This window comes from Melanerpes formicivorus, unplaced genomic scaffold, assembly GCF_026170545.1.
Source record: "Melanerpes formicivorus ecotype bairdi unplaced genomic scaffold, bMelFor1.0.p_v2 SCAF_105, whole genome shotgun sequence".
Classification (NCBI taxonomy): Eukaryota; Metazoa; Chordata; class Aves; order Piciformes; family Picidae; genus Melanerpes; species Melanerpes formicivorus.
Window position 1 is genome coordinate 121,458 of NW_027142457.1, and position 15,618 is coordinate 137,075.

General features: G+C 41.8%; 1 long non-coding RNA gene across 2 annotated transcripts in view; it reads right to left on the reverse strand.

Annotated features, from left to right (window-relative positions):
• LOC137455699 (uncharacterized) overlaps positions 1–13,165 on the reverse strand; it is a 97,253-nt gene extending 84,088 nt beyond the window's left edge. For both annotated transcript variants that reach the window (XR_010990875.1, XR_010990874.1), the window contains exons 1-3: positions 13,050–13,165; positions 12,735–12,876; positions 10,495–10,560 (exon numbers count right to left, since the gene is read on the reverse strand). This is a non-coding gene — a long non-coding RNA (uncharacterized lncRNA). The remainder of the gene's footprint in view (positions 1–10,494; positions 10,561–12,734; positions 12,877–13,049) is intronic.
• Between the last annotated feature and the right edge of the window lie 2,453 nt (positions 13,166–15,618).

The following is a 15,618-nucleotide window of genomic DNA, read 5'->3' on the forward strand; positions in this document are numbered from 1 at the left end:
ACAGCACATTAATGTGGACACTGACTTCAGAAGCAGAGGTCCACGCTCCAATTGCTCCCCTGACTTTGTCCATTCTAGCATGTGAAATGTCTTTGCCTGTCTCTCCATTCTCTTTCATGAAAAGTCTATGGGAGCAGAAGCAGATTTTTAACCATGGGAGAAAAAGAAACAATGGGGGGAACAAACAAACCCAAACAAAAGCTTGGACCCTCAATAACTTGCACCAAACAGAATACTTCTCCTGGGGGTACCAGTAACTTTAAGAAAATAATCTATCTATGCTTTTTGTGGTTGGTTGGTTGGTTGTTTTGGGGTTTTTCTGTTTGGTTGGCTTGGTTTTGTTTTGATTTTGTTTTTTTTACAGGAAGTAATCTGTCAAATGTGGCTTTTTTCCCATCACAAAACAATCTGATAACGAACAAGAAAGCTTCAATGGAAACAGAACATATGCTGCCAGCATAAAGAGCAATTCTTCAATGGCAGCCATAACATTTGTGCTAGCAAATCAAGTGAACTTGGAAACGTTCCCTGACACTTAGGCCAAATGGTCTGAAGCAGCCCACATTTACCCTTACACATTTGCCTTAACATCCAACATTCAGTGGCTCATGCCTACTCCATTCCCACTAGGAATTGCTGGTGGATCATTTTAACTGCTGAACCACACACTGAAGAATTATCTGTGAGAAGCCTAGATTAAACAGTTTCAAAGCACAGCCAGGAATGACACTGCTCCTTGTTTTCCCAGGGCAAAAAGGATCTTCTACACATTGCTCCGAGGATTAGCCCATCTGGAGCACCATTTCCCTTTTGGGCTCTGCTAAGAAGGCAGTAAAGCAGCAGAACAAAGCCTGAATGGGGCAGTAAGAGCAGTCAGACTTTAAGATAATAGTCCATGAAGAGATATTTAGAGACCAGGCTAGAAAAGTCTAGAAAGAGACGTCACTGTGACTTCCAAGACTGACACAAGCAAATTATGTTGCATTTCTGCTATAGATGGGTAAGTAGTAGGTGTAATTTCTGTCACAAAGGACAATTAGAATGGACCTTAAAGAAAAAAGGAGACTCAAAAAAGGAATCATAATAATGAAATAAAAGAAGATTGCTAAACATATAATATATAGGCATATATTAGACACATATTCAGTGGCAATTCTAGGCAGGGTCAGTGTTACCTGCAGGTAGGGGGATGGCTCATGTTGTCTCCTTCAGCTCAGATTATCTCCTTCAGCTCAGATTATCTCCTTCAGCTCTACTTTACCTCACCCCTAGTTCTTATGATCTGCTTTGCACTTTCTTTCCCCAGATGCTTAGAGATAACAGTGCAGATGAGATATAGCTAATGTCACTGCAAAGCAAGGGCAACCTACACCTGTACATAATTTCCCCCTTATTTCATTTGGAGCTGGAGCTCCAAAGCATATGGCAAGAAATGAAGAAAACAAAAGTGCAACTACCTTTTATTTTTTTTTTGGTAGAATAACTTTTTTTCCTTTTTTTTTTTTTTTTAAGGAAAGTTAACTTCATTTAAGTTTTTTAATTCTCCTTTATAGTTTAGGGACACAGACTTCTCAGGAGACAAACCATCTGTCCAACACTAGCAGCACATATCACCCTTACAGGATCATCTTATTTCAGCAAAGTTGAGTAAACAGAATGAGTTCCTGCATTTGTTTTTACTCCCAAGTCTTAGGGGGACCAAGTGTGTGTTGAAATAAGGATTAAACTAACAAGAAAAATGGCATCAGGAAACTTTTCCAAGTCCCTTTGAAGTTTTGCTGAGAGTATAGTACAACAACAATGCCAAAGGACGCAGTTTATTATTTGTATTTCTGTGTGACTCCCCTTCTTCCTTTCTAGTTCTGTCTTCTCCAAATTCCCTACCTAGACATCCATAGTTTCTACTAAATTCTTCACTTTTTGTGAGTCTTTAGAGAATCATTGTGACTTCTATCAGCTGATCTTGCTTGACTTTGCAGGCTACTTTGTTATTGCTGGCTGCAGAGCTGGTTTGCAAAGTGACTTTCCTAAGATTCACATATTCAGTGCTGTATTAGGGCAGCTTTAGGGTATTTGGTTAAACCTGAGGAATTCCATTCCTGTTTGCATAGCACTGTAATTGACTGACCTTAGGTCAGACAAGTCCCTTGGTGAACATGAGTTTCCAACATTTTCCAGCTCTATCACTGATGCAAAAGACAGGAGATCAATGAAGTGCACCTGGCTGAAGGTGAATCTCAGCTCCTGCTGCCCAGCAGCTTCATAATTTGTGGGCTGTGCTAGAGATGCTCTGTCCAAGCATTCCAAAGTTTTGGAGGAAAGCTGAGGACAACTGAGAACCACCAGTGACCCATGGGCTTGGAAGACTGAGGGACTGGGCTGCTGCTGTTCATTCCATCACTGTTTGGCCAAATGCATCCAGGAAAGTAGAAGCTTCATAAACCACCTTCCAAAGGCTATAAGGCTTTTAAACACAATCAAATAAATTCCTCTCTGGGAAGCCAAACACCAACCAACATAAAGACAAATTCCTCTCTGAAGCCAAACATCAACCAACATAAAGACAAATTCCTCTCTGAAGCCAAACATCAACCAACATAAAGACAAATTTATAGACAGCATTGTTCTTGGAAAGATTTTGGATCTCTTGGCAGTAGCCTTGAAGATTGTCAATAGCTATCCCACATATGAAAAATAAGCCAGGGATTATATGATAAACAGTTCTCATCATGTACAAGAGTCAACATAAATCACTTCACTATGGTCCCTGTATACACTGCAGAGATAAAAACTTATTTTAAAACACATTCCCTTTGTCATTTCCCTTTTATTTATAATTAACATGCTGACATTGATAGAATTAGAACCAAGCATCAATTAAATGCCTGACCTTGAGAATGTTACAGAAGTAATTCCATGAATACATTAAGCATTTTTTTTTTCACCCATCTCAGCAGCCAGGATACTATGAATTATGTAAAAAGGGGCATCAATTTTTCAAAGCAATGGATGTGACACCACTGTATGGTGAAAACAAAGCACTTGCATTAAATGAGACATGCAGTTGGCCCAAACTAATGTGATGTAAACAGTCTTCATTTAAAATATTTATCAGGCCAACAACAAAAAAAAGATTCCACAGCTACACTTTGCAGCAATATTTTTCCATGGTATTTAGTGTGGTTATTCTGATGCTAATGCTTTAGAATGTTGACAGCCAGGATAGATTTCACCATCAGGGAAGCCGGGCCTCTACTGTATCTGTGTTTGAACTGTGTGTGCTTCACACTTTTACTCAATCTGCAAGAGAACAGCAGGACCACAAAAAAAAAAGAAGCAGCATTGAAAATAGTCTCATGGAACCTAACCTTTAACTTCCTTTTAACAGTTGGAGAAATGGCAAAAATAATCTTCATTTTAAAAGGTGCTTCTGTCACTAAAAGTTCAGTAGAGAACTGGAAATATTGCCTAATAGGCAGCAATTTGAAGCAATAAAAAGTTACATAATCACTGTACTTTCTCCTTTATTTCTCAGGAGCACCATCTCCCATCGCAGGGAGGGCAGGCAATCCACCCAGCTAAAGAAAACAACCCACAAATTGGATCTCTCAGAAAATGCCTCTTGCTTTCCCAAACAGATTTTGGTCAAAAAAAATAACAGTAATCCCCAAAACCCCAAACAAACAAACAGAAAAACAACAGGGAGAGTTATCATCCTGCAAAGAGCCATCATTAAAATACTATCTAATAGCCACATAACCAATTTTGGTTGAAGATTTACATGTGTGTGAGATTTACACACATGTGTACAACACCAGCATTCATACTGGATACAACTATGCCTAGCCCCTATATGAGAAACAGCTATTGAAGTGTAATTGCATTTAAGCAGCTGTGGTTTACTGGGATTGTTTAGCCTAGAAAAGAGAAAATTCAGGGGGGAATCTCACCAATGTAAAGAAATACCTGAAGATTTTTAGCTGCAAAGAAGTCAGGGCCAGGCTCCTTTCAGTGGTGCTCAGTGACAGGATCAGAGTCAATGGGAACAAACTGAAACAACAGAAGGTTCGCCCTGAACAGCAGGAAACACTCTCACTGTGAGGATGAGCAACCACTGGCACAGGTTGCTTCAAAAGGCTGTGGATTATCCATCCCTGGAGGTATTCAAGCTCCTTCTAGACATTGTCCTGTAAACCAGCTTGAGTTGGTTCTGCTTGAGTAGGAGGGTTTGCCTAGATGTCCTCCTGAGGTCCCTTCCACCCTCAGACATTCTGCAGTTCTGTGGTTTCCAATGTCTTCTGCAGTTTCAAAGAGCTGTCTGCAGTACAGCTCCTAGCACATGCAAGACTAGGTCCATCCATCAGAGATATAATTCTGGAGGACATCATTCAACCTGGAGACCAATAGTTCACAAAATTCCACCCAGATGTCCAAATCATGCAAAATTTCTGAGCTGTCTCACTAATTACCATGTTCATAGTATTACACAACACAATCTGCTGTCAGTTGGAAGAGGTGATCCTGTTCAGTGTGGTCAGAACACTGAGGCTACATGCCTAATTAAGAATGCAATTCACAGCAAAGTGGGCTGATAAACTACTTGACTGGCACATATTTGTGTAATTAATGATAGCATTGATTTTGCAGTAGGTTAGCTGTTGAGCACAGGGCAGCTTGGTTCCTGTTACATGGAGCTTTAGTGTCGTGCTAGAAGGATTCATCATGAGCATAATTACTTTTGAAACAGAGGAACTGAGGCTGTAAATATTGAAGTAGCAATAAAGGGTTTTAAGAAAAAGCCTAAGGGATAGGTAACACAAAACAATCACATGGAAGTTTTCATCCCCAAATGGGTTCTGCTTTTTGTAGTGTACCAAGTGATCTCTGAGAGACTCAAGATAGGTAAAAACAAATTCCAGTGCCTCTCTGGATAGGTGTCACTCAGTTGCTGAAGGACAGACACACACTGCTGCCCAAATAAAACTATTTTTCATCACTCTGTCTTCCAGTTGCAGGACCCAGGTTGCAGGACCACTCTCATCTTACTGAGCACTACCTTGCTATCCAGCAACCCTAAACTCATGAGGCAGGCCAAGAGGGCACAAACTAATTTCTGACCAAGAAGCTGCAGCACACAGTATTTTAGGAAGATTTTCTTCTTTCTTGTCACTTTTATTAGTACCACAGGAAGGAAGAAAAAAGGCTTTGAAGCTGGGGAATAGACCTGAATTACAGTTTGGTATATAATGATGGTCAGAATCCCCACTCTGTCATGGGATGCATGTACTGGCTCTGGCCAGCCTGATCTAGTGTGAGGTGTCCCTGCCATGGCAGGGGGGTTGGAACTAGATGATCCTTGTGGTCCCTTCCAACCCTGACTGATACTATGATACTATGATACTAGGGGAAGAGCAGCCCACACAAAGCTTTGTCTGGAGCTACTTTCAAGGTAGTAAGATGCCCTTAAGAAAATAAATCAGAGCTAGATGATCCTTGTGGTCCCTTCCAACCCTGACTGATACTATGATACTATGATACTCATACCTTGTGGGAAGAGCCACCAAGAAACAGTTCATGTAATTTTGACCCAAATTTGGTATCTTGCCCATTTGTTTTTTTCCAGCTGGTCTAATTAAGAAAGAAGGAAAGCATTCTACTTCTGCTAAGGTAGAGTTACAGGAAAGCCTTTTTTTAACCTAGACACATGCCCATAAGCTATTAGCAATCTGGGAAAAGGAAAGATAAAATGAATAGGATGTCATTAGTCCTCTCCACCAGTCTGTATGATGATCAGAACAGAATCCTAGGAGTTAGGGAAGGACAGGCAGGAAATTTATGCAAGGTGTTTTGATTCTCTGTGCAAGAAAACAGCACTGCTCTGTTGGAAGTAAACTTCTTCCCATGAAAGTGAGTCTTCAAGACCATAAGAGAAGCAGCCATGATACACTTTCTACCAAACTCAAGCTAAAACCTAATATTGAATATTTATTTATTTATTTAGTTGGTTAGTTAGTTATGAATTTTCTTTTGGGGCAATGGGATGCTTGCTGATGGATTCCTGAAACCACTAAAGGAAAAAAACCAGAAACAAGAAATGAAATTAGGTCCTAGTCTGGACTAATAAAACTAAAAAAGGGCAAGATTTTCACTCATATTGGCAAAGGTGGGATTTCTATTCCAGGCCTCTGTTTTGCCTTTGGGGTATTTTCTTCTGTGTCTGTTGGACTTAATTACACACAGTACAATTAAGTTACATTATAAGGAAAAATTGGCAATCTTAACTCATCTAATTTGCTGGGGTTTCCACTTGCTGATTGCAAAGGGCATTGAAGGTTCCATTTCTGCTTGTATGAGAGATTGTTCCAATTTTATGGTTGGTTCTTTTTCAGTTTCTTCTAAGCACCTACACTGATCCATGTGTAACTTGCCACAGTCTTGGAAAGCATCATCAGCTTTCTGTGGATGTATTCTTTAACTGAGAGCACTGATTCAAGGTCAAGTTACAGCCAAATTCTGCATGGGGTCATAACTTGGAAGAAAAAAACCGAGCCTTTGTAGGCCAGATTGACACATTTAGGACCTTAGGAGCAGCAATAAGGTTAGAGCAGGTAAAGCATGATGAAGGCAGGGATCAATAAAACATAAAATTAAGACAGAGGAATTACTTCTATATTGTAACAAAGCATTGCTGTACAGGGAAAAGCCACATAATTTACTGTCTGTAGTTAATAAGTTTGTGAGAGATAAATATGGTGTAAACAGCTGCAAAATAAGTGTGTGCATCGTGGAGAGAAATGTTAAAACACATTTAGTGGTCATACCACTAAAAAAATAAGTGAATGATATTTCCCTTCTCCCCTCCAGTGCTGTTTTTCATTGGAGAGAAAAAAAAAAGGGGGGGACTGGGGGATGGTGGGAGCAGAGGGTTTGCTATCACTGCAAACACCCTCCTCTCATTTAAAATGTTGGAGTTTTCTCTGAGAAGTTGAAAAAGTAAAAGAATTTGAGTGGAACTGTCTAAATGAACATTTCTTGGCATTTAGATGCATTTTACTTCTTTTATTTATAATTATTTTCTTCTTTCCTTTTAGATAGAGGTCAGCATTTGACAGCTGCCTGCTCCCACAAGAACACTCGTGGGACATTTCTTTCCCAACGCAGCTCAGGCACTAAAACACTGCCTGGGAACCCTCTGGGAAGTTCCTCATAGTGCTGGGTTCTAGCATTACCTCTCTTCTGTTGCAGGACTTGTTACATCCACCCACAGAAGGTGTGCTCTACCCCACCTGGCCATAGAAATCATCCAAACATAGAATCAACAAATTGTTAGGGTTAGAAGGGACCTCAAGGATCATCTATTTCCAACCCCCCTGCCATGGGCAGGGACACCTCACATTAGATCAGGCTGCTCAGAGCTACATCCAGCCTGGCCTTAAAAACCTTCAGGGATGGGACTTCTACCACCTCCCATCCCTGGCAGTTCCTCAGTTGAGGCATACTTAGCAAACCAATAGTGTTTTCCAGGTCCAAGTTTGAAAATAAATGCAAGCATTACTTAAGTATTTCCCAATCAAAATGAAAACAGAGAACAGAAAGGAATTTCATTCAAGGTGCAGTTAACAAAGCACTGTACAGAAAGCAAGGCTGAGGTAAAAGGACCTGGACAAGACTATGCAGTAACTAATTTCTTATGACAAGTGATTTATAGCTGCTCTGTTAAGAATTCGTGCGTGCTTTATAACCATTTTATTTGCACCATCTTCACTTTCACCCTCAGAGATAATTTTCCCCTGAAGCACCTCGAGAAGCAATAAGCACAGGATAAACAAAAAATTATCACAGATCAAATTATAGAAAAGTTGGTGCTTTGGAAAGCTGCCACCTGTGATTAATCAGTTCAGACAACTCTCATTGATTAATGCTGCTATCAGAAGAGGCTACTCCAGGGTTTGCTTTGTGATCCAGCAGAGATCAGAAGATGCTATAAGATCTTTTAAATTGCACCAGGATCGTTTGAGACACATCTGACATTAACATGAAAGTTAAAAGAGGCACTAGAGAAGCACATACACTGAATGCCACGTGCCTGGTTTTACATAGTCAAACGTGCTTCACAACAGGCAAAACAATCATAGAAGGGCTTAGGTTAGACGGGATCTTGGAGATCATCTACTCCAACCGCCCTGTCATGGGCAGGGATGCCTCCCAACTAGACTTGGCTGCTCAAGACTAATTTAATAATAATAATAATAATAATAATAATAATAATAATAATAATAATAATAATAATAAACAACCAGGTTGGAAGAGACCTTCAAGATAATCGTGTCCAACCCATCAACCGATCCAACCCACCTAAACAGCTAACCCATGGCACCAAGCACCCCATCAAGTCTCCTCCTGAACACCTCCAATGACGGCGACTCCACCACCTCCCCAGGCAGCCCATTCTAATGGGCAATCACTCTCTCTGTACAGAACTTCTTCCTAACATCCAACCTGAACCTCCCCTGGCACAGCCTGAGACTGTGTCCTCTTGCTCTGGTGCTGGCTGCCTGGGAGAAGAGACCAACATCTTCCTGTCTACAACTTCCCTTGAGGTAGTTGTAGAGAGCAATAAGGTCACCCCTGAGTCTCCTCCTCTCCAGGCATTCAACATGACCTTGAACACCCCCAGAGAGGAGCCATCCACAGCCTATTTGGGATTATCTAGAGCAGATAAAGTGATTTTCCAAGCACAGAGGAATGGAGTTCATCAACAGCCTTCTGGTGGGATTTCTGCTGGGGATGCATGGGAGTTGTCGCAAAGTTTTTTCTTTGCTTTTGTTTACACTGGTTTTCAAAAGGCAAGTAAACCCACTCTTTCTTCCTTGTAACTGCTGCCTGAGATGGAGTGGTTTCTTTAGCATACCTGACTTCACAGCATTCATTTTATCCTGCTTAAATTTGCAGCCCTGTAATTAAGACATGGCCAGAAAAAAAAGCCAGTAAATGACACGAGGTTCTTTTTATAAGCTATGGATTTCTTCTTGAATGCTGCATATTTATCTCCCTCCTACTCATATGCTGTAGGTGGGGTTTTTTTTCCCCATCCTCTGTGCATGGGAAGGAAACCATCTGTATTTATCAAATCTGTCTAGTTCACATCTCCTCTGACACCACTCACAGTTCCACAAAGCAGCTCGCTCCAGTGACAACCTTGACTGGGTTTTCATGCCGTGCGTGCAACACAGCCGAATCCTGCTCATCACAACATGAGCCCAATGGCTCCAAAAATATTTGCATGACTGAGGGGAGAAGAATTCTTCTTGGCCTGTAAGTAGGTACAAATTATTGTGCTTGTCAGGAATTATCCATGCACCTGCAATAAACCAATTTTATGGAGGCAGATTTCCGCTCCGCTGCTTTCGTAACCCAAAAAGTTGTTTACCATTCCATTAACTCCAGGTCCAGGAACATTATGCAAGCATTAAAAAGCTACACCTCAGATATTTCTAATGGGCTGGTATTTACAGACAAGAAGTAGGGCCAGGGTTTTGTCACAGTAAATTATACATGGAGCAGTCTAACCATGGGAGGGAAAAAACCACGGCGAGTCTCACAATTGGGTAGTAAAGCTGTCAGAGCTCACAGCCTGCTTTTTAATCAAAATGTACTTTGCTTCCTAATAAAAATTGATAAAAAATATTTAACTAGATGGGTATTTAAAAAAAAAATATTAAATTGCTGCTATAAAGGATTTTTGGCATGCAGGTGAGATATAGGAACACCTTTTCTGCTTCACCTTTGCCAGAGAAGGCCATATTTAAAATGAACAACTGAAATTCCTCTTGAGAGTAGAACTCAGCACTGCTTAGGCCACACCTTCAGTGCCAGTTCTGGGCCACTCAGTTTAAGAAGGACATTGAGACTCTTGAACGTGTCCAGAGAAGGGCAACAAGGCTGGGGAGAAATCCTGAGCACAAGCCCTGTGAGGAGAGGCTGAGGGAGCTGGGGTCGTTCAGCCTGGAGAAGAGGAGGCTCAGGGGAGACCTTCTTGCTCTCTACAACTACCTGAAAGGAGGCTGTAGCCAGCTGGGGGCTGTTCTCTTCTCCCAAGCAGCCACCACCGGAACAAGAGGACACAGTCTCAAGCTGCACCAGGGGAGGTTTAGGCTGGATGTTAGGAAGAAGTTCTTCATAGAAAGAGAGATTGGCCATTGGAATGGGATGCCCAGGGAGGAAGTGGAGTCACCATCCCTAGAGGTGTTCAAAAAAGGATTGGATGTGGCACTTGAAGTCAAGGTTTAGTTAGTCATGAGGTGTTGGGTGATAGGTTGGACTTGATGATCACTGAGGTCTTTTCCAACCTTATTGATTCTATGATTCTGTGATTCTAAGGTCTTCAATGTAGGCTCTTCAAATAACTTGGAAAGCAAAGGAGGAAGATGACAGCTTCATTTTTCATAAACTGGCCTCAATTCATACTGTAAGAGAAGAGAAGGCTTAACCTACCTTATCTCATGCAGCCATCTGAAAAGTTCCTGAGAAGATGAACAAATGAGTGTGGAAATCCCCCTGCTATTGAAAGAAAACACTGGTCAGTCATGCTATAAAGGGCTAAGAAAGCTTTCGTCACAGCTTCCTCCTCCACTTCCTTCATCACAGCCAAGAAAGCACCTTAAAAGCTTTGGTGTAGTGCTGCAGTTAATTAAATACCCCAGCACATTTCCTAAAATGGAGTTTACATTGATGTCATATCTACAGTTCCAGTGAAAAACTTTGCTTGCCTCCTGTTTTCCATGGTGACACAGATACCTCAGGGATATCTTCTGAAGTCTTCTCAGAGGTGTTCTGTGACAGGACTAGGAGGAATGGAGCAAAACTAGAAATGGGGAGATTCAGATTGGATGTTAGGAAGAAGTTCTTCACCATGAGGGTGGTGAGACACTGGAACAAGTTGCCCAGGATGGTAATAGAAGCCTCATCCCTGGAGGCTTTCAAAGCCAGGCTGGATGTAGCTCAGAGCAACCTAATCAAACTTGAGCTATTAGAGATCAAAACCCACATGACCTTGTTAACTCTTTCTGCCAGCCACATGAACAGACCTGCTCAGTTCTCTCCTACAATTAGTAAAAGGTGAGACACTGAAACAGGTTGCCTAGGGAGGTGGTAGAAGCCCCATCCCTGGAGGTTTTTAAGGCCAGGCTGGATGTGGCTCTGAGCAACCTGATCTAGTGTGAGCTGTCCCTGCCCATGGCAGTGGGGTTGGAACTTGATTATCCTTGAGGTCCTTTCCACCCCTGACAATTCTGTGATTCTATGGTATGTAGATATATGTGTGTATAGACACTTCTCTATCCCATATTTACCTGTATACTTTGATTTAAATGAAAAGTGTGGAGGGGAAGGGAAAAAAAAAAGCCTTAAATTAGCATTTGAGAGCTTTAATCACTTCCAAATTGTGATAGAGTCCTCGATACAATACCTCACAGACGAATGGTTCACATGACCCAGGGGAGAGTGTTTTGGTTTATTTAGTTTACAACAGGGTTGTGAAACAAAGGAAATAGAAAAGAAACACTTCACCAGAGACTGGGGATGTGTGTCAAGGGAATTGCCATACATCCATACCTACAGACCATCCCCAGGATTGAGAGCAAGTCATGTTCACAGCTGTCTTTGCAGGTGACAATGCAGATATTTAAGTGAGTTCTTATTGTCACTCTCCTGATTAAACCCACAATTAGTTTTCTAACAAGCCATTAAACATTTATCAGCCAACAGAAATACAACAGTTATTATGCACAGCAGTTTATCCTCTGCTGGAAGGGTTCAAATGTTCTGTTTGGGTTTTGTTTTTTTATTTATAATTAGTGTTTTTCAGTACTTGTAAAATTAAAATAGATTAAAAACATGTAGCAAAACCCTATGAGGGCTTATAATTATAGATTCCATTACAGGGAAATTAATAGCTGATCACTGTAGAAAACTTTCAGTCTCATTCAGGTAGTCAGCCAAACTGACCCTTTTGTCTTTCAATTACTCCTACCATCCAGTGCTGAAGTTGTGCCCTGTGCTGACACTCAGCTGAAATAAACAGCACAAAAATCCCAACTGTATGGGTAGATAATTGTTCATCAGTGTCATGGACAAACTACTTCATGCAGGATGACTGACTTCAAAATACTGAATCCCCATCTGGTGAGACCTAATGAGCAATGGAGAGGTTTGAAGGTAATGAAGCAAGTCCTTTTTTGGCAGATGTTACTTGACAGCTGCATCTTGGGATCCTAGCAGCAGTACTGCTGCCTCACATTAATATAGTCTTGAAGATATCATGATAAAGCTTGTGGAAAACACAGGATCTTTTCTTCTTCTTCAATGGGCTACATTTTATGCTGCTGCTCTTACATCTAATCCACTAAGATTCCATTTCAAGTGTAATGAATTGTGGTTTTTCAAATGCTTTAGCACATGCTTCAGTCCACATCTTGCAGGCTGACTACCTGCAGCAAATCAGGTTGACCTAACAAGCCTGTCAAAGTGTTTGGTTTTCTTTTTTGGTCCCCCTAAGGAAAGAGGGAAGAAACAGGGTTTTGGGTCACTGCTCATTGCATGCATCTTGAGGCTCTCAAGTGAGCTCCACAAAGCTCTATTCCTGCCACATACTGTTCAGCAGCTCTTCACTGTCCCAGGGCAATGCTGCTACCTGAATTGCAGAAGTGTCCCCAAAGTAGGCAGCTCTTACATACCAGGTACATCACAGCACACCCCAGCTCTCAAAAGGGGCCAGTCACTGGCTTTGCTCAGATAAGAGCATATCGTGCTAAGAAAGTCTTAGAGTCTCTCGTTAATGCAAATCCATCAGATGAATCTTTGCAGTGCACTGAAGTCCTAAGCCACACAGGACCACACAAGAAAGAAAAAAAAAAGAAATCCTTCATGAGATGAATGCCTCCTAATAGCCACTTAGAGACAGAACAAAAAGAACTGAAACACTTTTCTGGATTTTATATCTGCCAATGTCTCCTTTGAACCAAAGGGAAGGAAAAAAACCCCAAACCCACCGTTTCTAATGCATGACTTCTTTCTTCTTTCCTCTCTTTCTTTCTTTCTTTTTTTCTTTTTCTTTTTTCTTTTTTTTTTTCTATCTGCAAGATAAAAGGGTGGCTCAGTTGAAAGAGACCTGAGGTTTGATTGCATTTCTTTTCTGATCCCATCCCCTCCTCAGGAAAACCGGTTGCCTGTTCATCTATCAAGGGAGGTCCAAGGAGAACATTCAGTCCCTTTATTTTGCTCCATCCCCTTCATAACAATACACAGGAATGAATCATAACACAGATTGCACTGCAGTGCTGCAACTCTGAGCCCAGGTTTTTCACTTTCTTTTCATTGTGAGTCTACAAGGAAGTGTTCTTCAAGGGCTCTCTCACAAATTAATAACTACCAGAGACTCGCTTTGTTTCTCTTTCTTTGACTTCAGAATGCAAGCTTCTAGCCCTGCTTTTGAAGTGTTTTATGGGAAGTGTCACTGTATAATGTTAAAAGTCAACAGACCTAAGTTATTTCTGACTCAAGGTCTGTTATATTCAGTGGGGAAAAAAAACAGTTCTACCACTGTGACTGCACTGGAGGTCTACTCATTGCTCTTGGTGGCAATTATGAGTTCTATGAGGAAGTATAGTCATAACCAACAAAAACTTCACAGGTTTTCTAGTCCATTGCAACATTCTTGCTCATCTCTTTCAAGCACTCTGCTTTACCTCCTTAATATTTTGGTTTTGTCTTAACAGGCTTCATCTTGGATTTCTTGAGAGGCATGGTTTGAGGGTTTGGGTTGAGGGTTTGGTTTGAGGGTTTGGTTGGTTGGTTTTTATTAAGGAAAAGGGAGAGGAATGGCTCCTGGCCCAACATTTATCTTTTACTGCTCTCTTTTTCTCAAGCCAAGCATCTGAGCAATGAAAAATAAACTAAAAAAAAACCCCAAACTTAGGCTAGTTGGCATCCTCAATGTCACAATTGCTGTGGTGATTGCCTAAAGCAGCTGCTGCTGACAGCTTCGTTGCCTGCAGCCCTTGTTGCAGAATAAAAGAGGCTCAGGTGCTCCAGTCCAGCTGGATTTATCAGATTAGAACACGCAGCACCATGCCAATGGTGCAATCCCAAACCTGCTGCAGTCATAAGGCCTGCTGGATGCATGTGGGCAGCCTGCAGATCACTTCAGAGTTTCACTGTATTCCTCTACTAGGCCAGGCAGTACAAGAGCACAGGTGGAGCTGCACAAACCAGCTCAGATCCAGCCAACAGCTTCTGGACTGTGCTAGACCAAATAAGGCCATCCAGGCTTGCACTGGCTCCATGTAGAGTCACTTGGATGTTTGCATCACTCTGCCCAGTGCATTGCCTGATGCTGATGAGATGCCCACATCTGCAGCAGGACTGGTACATGATGAGGATGCACCAGTGCTGGCATATTCTGCAATACTGTCCTGTAGAGCATGTGTCTTGTGGGATTTCCCTTCTGACAGAAGGAAGCAGGACATGACTAACACAGCAGGGAGGTGCACAGGTTCTGTATCCTCCATGACCTCCACGCTCAGCTATCATGTATTTTAACACATTCTTTGGGAGCTGATCTGAAAAAGATGACAAACTTGAACTGTTAGAGATCAAAGACAATACATTCCATAGGCAAGCAGTTACAGCAACAACAAAGATTACCTTGTTAACTGTCCTCCTATTTTATGCCAGCCACACATAAACAGACCTGCTCAGTTCTCTCCTACAATTAGTAAAGGGTGAGACACTGGCACAGGTTGCCCAGGGAGGTGGTAGAAGTCCCATCCCTGGAGGTTTTTAAGGCCAGGCTGAATATGGCTCTGAGCAACTTGATTTAATGTGAGGTGTCCCTGCCCATGGCAGTGGGGTTGGAACTGGCTGATCCTCGAGGTCCCTTCCAGCCCTAACAATTCTATGATTCTATGATTCATTCATATCCAAAAAACCCACATTACAAACCTGAATTTCAAAGTGTGCAAAGAAGGCACACAGCATTGTTCCTGCCTCCTGCCTGCCTAAATTAAGACGAAATAGCTTGTGCAGTGCTGGGGAAAAGATGAGTGGCAGAGAAAAGACTTTTTTTTTCTGATGCAGAATGAAATGCTCCATCCACTGAACCATGCCTCATGCATCAGCTTGCTTTATTTCAGATGCACTTGACCACTCAACTGTTTCAGGTTTGTCACTTGCCTAGGAGGCAAAGAGAAATGAAGGGCAGGAACCAGACGGGTGAGGAATAAAGCAGGCAGTAGCAGCAGAAGAATTGGGATGAGCAGTATTCTGAGAACAAGGGTTAAAGAAAGGAAACAAACAAACACCTGATGAATGCAAAGGAAGCACAATTCAGCTGTAACAGTTCTGGATATAGAAATATAGAATCAGCCAGGTTGGAAAAGACCTCAGAGATCATCAAGTCCAAGCTATTACCTGATACCTAACACCTCATGACAACTAGACCATGGCTTCAAGTGCCACATCCAATCCTTTTATGAACACCTCCAGGGACGGTGACTCCACCACCTCCCTGGGCAGCACATTCCAGTGGCCAATTATTCTTTCAGTGAAGAACTTTCTCCT